Raw genomic sequence first — 5,981 nt, 5'->3', positions numbered from 1 at the left:
TCTGTCACGCGACCTCACAAAACTGCGAAAACTCACCACGTCAAAGTGACGTGTATGCGAAAAAAAATGAATTATGCCGAATAAAATGGAAAATTTCTCTTAATAGCCACAGACTGCCCCATTCCGAAAGGAATAAAAGATAGCTGCCCGCGGATCACTCAGGCTCTCGCTACTCGTACCTGCCGGCGAGCATGTAATTATTTGCGCATGATAAACATGTTTGTGTATGAGTAAAACGTTATCGAGCCTTTTCGCCATGCATACAACATCGCTCTGCCAACTCTTCCTTGCTGAGGATCCGTGTTAGCGGCATTATTCTTCCATTGCACGTTGCCGCGATTTTCGACCAGCCACCGCAAGCTAAGTAAGGCGAAGCGGACCAATCGGAGAAGCTGGCACCACCCTCTTCATGCGGTTATCTATTTTCACTGTGCTGGCTCGGCCCCATCGAAACCCTCTCCACTAGAGCGTGCTCCTCTTGTCAGCTAATTAGATAAGAAAAACCGCTGAGTATAAGCAATGTTATTGGTTTTCAAAGCGAACAAAGGTGACCTCCTATAAACGAGGAGAGTGCTTGATTGAGTTGTTCAGACAACGCCGCGGGTCACCGCCCGATGCTTGCATCGGTGACATCAGGAGTTTGCAATCAAAACTGTTTGGAATCATTTTACGTTATAGCGCCCCAGGTGTGTTTGTATTGTGTCTTTTTTATTATTTTATTAATTGTGTATACTTATCTGGCGAAAAATATCAGTTTTTTTTTGTTTACTCCCGACTCTGACTCTTTCACTCTGTTCGTCACTTTCACTCAGTACGGAAGACCAACCGGCTTGTATACCCCATCGCTTGACTTCGCGCCGACGATGAACGGGTGACAGCTATGACACTTATGCAAGCAAGTATAATGTCATGCAGCCTTAAGTGCAAACAATGTAGGCTGTAGAGAAGCTTAACACAACCCAGCATTATTCGAATAACCTGTGTAATCCAAGCAAGGTCATTTTTGCAGCATAGATGCGCCTCACATCGAGTGCAAGAGCAGTTCAAAATTGTTCGTTTGTGCATCCTTACGTTTTGTATATTGACTTATGATTTAATTGCCGTTTTTTATTATTTATACATGTATTGTTGTTGTTCTTCCTAACATGTACAGCACTTATTAATCATTGTATCGCCCCCCCCCCCCTATGTAATACACTCCCTTTGAGGGCCTTTACCGGTAGAATGAATAAATAAAAATGAATAAATAGCTGGTGAAATTAGGTAGCATGTCAGTTCACATTTAAAAAAAAAACCATCTGGATCTTTATACAGTTGCCAAACTGTTTCTACGATTGAAGCCATTTGAGGAATAAACAGCATTGTTTAGATCTGATTTCATTAACAATAATGTGAAGGAACTTACGTCCTCATGTACAAATAGCGCTGGCACTGCTGGTTGTTCCTTCCCATTTGAAGCAATTGTCCTCAGAGTTGCAACAGCAAGGAGGTCTGTAAACAGATGACAATTCGTGTTAGCTTCAATGATCACACGGATATGTGCAATACAATTGCACAAAACTCATGTTCTTTTTTACTTGTAAAACCTCTGTTTACCTTTGATTCAACAATATTTTTGTTTTATAAAAGTGCTGAATATAGCAATCACAAACCAAGAGGTTATAATCGTCACACAGAAAATTTCGATCGCGATCGAGGTGACCGCACTACCATGTAGATAAAACGTGGTAAATTCCTCGTTGGCGTAACCTATTCTCCGCGCACAGGCGCGGTATTTCGGACAGCCATTCGCGCGCCTGCGGGTCAGCCATGCCAGATTATACCTTTCTCACGCCTTACGGCGCTCTACCTTCAAAATACCATCACTGATTTTCCCGGGGGAGCAGTTTAGGCATTTTCTTTGAGTTAATATGTTTTGAAAAGTCACGGAGAGCATACGGAACGACCAACCGGCTTGTATACCCCGTCGATTGACTTCGCGCCAACGACGAACGGATGACAGCTGTGACACTTATGCAAGCAAGTATAATGTCATGCAGCCTTAACCGCAAACAATTTAGGCTGCAGAGAAGCTTAACACATACGAAAAGGCTGGCATGAGCGAAAATACTGCTCCAGGACAGTAGCCCCGGTCTCCACTACGGCCCCTACTGCTCCCCCGGGAAAATCAGTGATGTTATTTTGAAGGTAGAGGCGCGAGAAAGCTATATAATCCGGCATGACTGATACAGCACGAGCGCCGCAGTCGTGAGTATGTCCATCCGACATAACGCGCCCGTGCGAGAATAGGTGACGCCAACGAATAATCTACCCCGAACGTAATCCTTTTTCCCATTCACGCGTCCATTTTGTCGTAAGACGCCGTTTACTGGCAATTTCTAAACAATATTTCTGATTGCGACGCCGGCTTACCACATACAAACAAGATGACAACGGGCTTACCTCGTCAGCAAGTTACGAGCACGTAGACTGTTGAACATCCGTTGAGGGGGTAGCGCTGAGCCAACACGACTGAGCTCAGCGCTACCGTTGAGGGCAGGCTTTCCGTATCCAAGCATGCACATACGTGCACCTGAACACACGACTTCTTCGATGCCATTGCGTGCAGAGTTTTGTAGACGAAGTGAAACACATTCAGCACAAATATCCCCGCGCTATGACGGCACATCACGAGCACACACGCGCACGTCACACAGCGACAAATTCGGAACTTCACCATTTATAACATGCCAAGAGTCAACCAGCGTAACCATCCATCGCTTCTGTTCTTCGCTCCCGTTGCGTCAATCTCTGTTCCTTGGGGCCTTGCTCCACTCTTGAGTACAAATCAAGACATATTTACGGTGAACTAACAATCTGCACAACATAAAACGATAAAAACCGACTGACTACAGATTCGCAGCTGCATCAACCGTTTGTTAGATCCTTCGAGACTGGAGGCGCAGCGCACGGTGCCCCCTGGTGACGCGCTCTGTGAGCACGGAGAACAAATCAGATTCGGTTTCGTTTTCCAGTTTATGCTGTAGTTGCTGGAACTGTAAAATTATTGCTCGACAAATTATTTAACTCTGAAAGAGGATAACGCTTCCTCTTCGACAAGGTAGTGCAGTTTGTTCAAAGAGATAGAAAAAGCAAGGAGAGGAAAGGCAAGCAAGTCAACCAGACAAGCGTCCGATTTCCTACTGGGGATGGCAAACCCCAGTGCCCCTGTGTTGCAATGCAGTGCACTGCAATCTATCTAGTGTAGGGCTAATTTGGGGTGGTTGGTGCATGTAATGAACGGGTAAATAATGAGTTGTGTCATAACTTTTTATCAATGTTAGAACGTATATTTTACGAGGACTGATATCCATAAAAATACTTTTTCATTAATATTTTGATAGGGCATATTGTTATTTCAATATTGAAGCGAGACAGTATGTGAAGTTTAGCCATTTGACAGAAATGCTGTCAGCGGCACCAGCCTCGCAAAATATACACCTGAATAGTGTCGCATAATGCACTGGTGTTCCACATATATGCACCAAAAAGCTTTTCTCGAAAAATAGAAAGGAGAACGTCATGCAAACACTTTTCGAAGGAATATCTTAAAAACTTGATTCGCTCACCAAGTTCGCACTTACTGGCTGCATTTTGCGTACAGGCTCACTTGAATTTTGTAATTACCGCATGCTCTTTAAATTGAAAATGAAAGCTAGCCGATTGCAATAAGTACATATGGATTTTAATACTTTACGATAGATACACTTAACATGAATTGCCTTGAACACTGTATTACCGAATAAAGCGCCTTTATCACCAATGCTCTGGGCATGTTATATATAGCCTTTGTCGAAGACGCATGCGCACACATGTGTGTACGCATACATATTTGTGAGTCACTTACACCCGTCTTGAGCATAAAGAAACACCCTCGGTGCCAATCGGAGGGTGCAAAAGATGTACGCACCCTATATATAGGGTGTAGTATTGTAAAATAATGACAAAAGGGTGTGAAAGGGTGTAAGCAAGGGTGTTAAAATCAAAATACACCCTTTTTACACCCTTTTGGGTGTAAAACCTTTTACTGTGTAAGAAAGGCGTGTTAAATAGTTTAACCCTTTCTGCGAAGCATATGAAAAATGCCAACAGTGACCGAGACCAAGGAAACCACATGGAGAATGCTTCTAAGTTTTAACAATTTGTGGTGCTGACAATAGAACATTGTTAGTGTAATCATTTTATGGCTGACAGGTAAATGATCAGAAAGCAGAAAACCACACGCTGCCAGTGGGATCCCAACTAACGCCATCTAAAGATAATTACACTAATAATTTCCAATTACTAACACGGCAAATTAAAAAAAAACAAATAGCATTGCGATAAGCTTGCCTTGTTCTCGGTGACTTTTGGTTTCCTTCATATGTATTGCAGAAATGGTTAGACAAAACAAAACGTGCATCTGAAAATTACAGCTAAACTCATGATGAGGTAACAATGCGCAGCTTCAGCACATTCGACATGGCACACTTTTGGTGACTGTTCAAGAACTCTGTAGTCACTACTGTAGGGGCACTCAATGTGAGCCCAAGCAAAAGGCGTTCAGACATGACAAGAGTGTTGAACAGCTTCCGGTCGAACTGGATATTGAAGAGCCAGTAAGCAGATAAAACAGCCGCCAGCCCCTTCTCCCCATTTGTCACCGCAAACAACATTTCGCGGTCCACCTTGATGTGGAGAAGGTCAGCCTCTTCAAGGTGTCCTCCAGAAAATACGATGCAAGGGGATGCAGGAACGCTCGGGTCCTGTAGTGGCAAGAAAAAAATATTGCATCATCACCGACAGACCATGAATAGTACCTTGTCACCTCTTCCTACTTAGTCACCCTTTATAAAGCCTTCTGCAGGTTATACATGATTTCAATGTAATAAAATAAATGTTAACAATAAAAATGGCTAGTTGAACATTTATGCCCGCAATTTTGGTTTATGCCCGACGCAAATTTTAGGACCACACCCAGCAGTGCACACACTTCTTGAGATGGCAGCTTTATTTTATAATAAATATGTCACGCAGAATTTGCTGAGGCCAATGCGCACCTAATTTAAACATTGCTGAGAACTAAAACAGCGCGCTTCTCTACCTAGCTGTTTTGCGCATGCCATTTTAATATTCCAATTTCACGAAAAAGTGAGTGCATTACAAGGCAGAAGCAAAAATTGCGTGCATAATACTTCATGTGATAACACTGAGTGACAACACTGGAAACTATCTGGCATATAGATGCAGGTATGAGCCGCACTTTTTGCAATATAGGAAGGAAGTGATTGGCCCTTACTTGAAAGTGGCATTTTCAGTTCCATTTTTAAAGAACTATAGACACCTTATTACAGTCGCGTGTTTTCTTCTTCTAAAGGATGCGGTAGACATAATAAATGGTTTGCCATATCGTATTCGCCTACAACCGCCAAATAACTTTGAATTTATTTTCTCATGTTCCAATTTAAGTTTCATCAATCCAACGAGGTCACGCGAGACATGAATAAAACGACAATATAATCACGGATTTGGTTTCAATTCACAACAACGCTTAAACAAGCTTCAAGAGCAATAGACCAGAAATGATGTATCAACAGTCATATTGCAGCTTTTTTGCTGTCTCACGTGACCTAAACACCAACTACACATCACAGACATCGTTAGGATGAATAAATCAAAAGAAACATCACGACTAAATTCAATTATATATTATTCAGCGTTCGTAGGCCAATAATACTGGGTGATGATGAATACTAATGTCTAATGCACCAATTGGAAGAAAATGTGCATGCAGAAATTTGGTCCTTAAACTATAAATTCTTGGTGAACTATTGTCCTATACAATTTTATGTTATTTCTGGCACCTAGTTCCAAGACATATTTCAGGTTCTTTGTCGCTATTACTTCGTCGTTGCTCGGGCCCTGCTCATCACCACACTTGTAAATGAAGTCTCTCTACAGTC

This window comes from Dermacentor silvarum, chromosome 1 (assembly GCF_013339745.2).
Source record: "Dermacentor silvarum isolate Dsil-2018 chromosome 1, BIME_Dsil_1.4, whole genome shotgun sequence".
Lineage (NCBI taxonomy): Eukaryota > Metazoa > Arthropoda > Arachnida > Ixodida > Ixodidae > Dermacentor > Dermacentor silvarum.
This window is presented reverse-complemented; position numbering follows the sequence as displayed.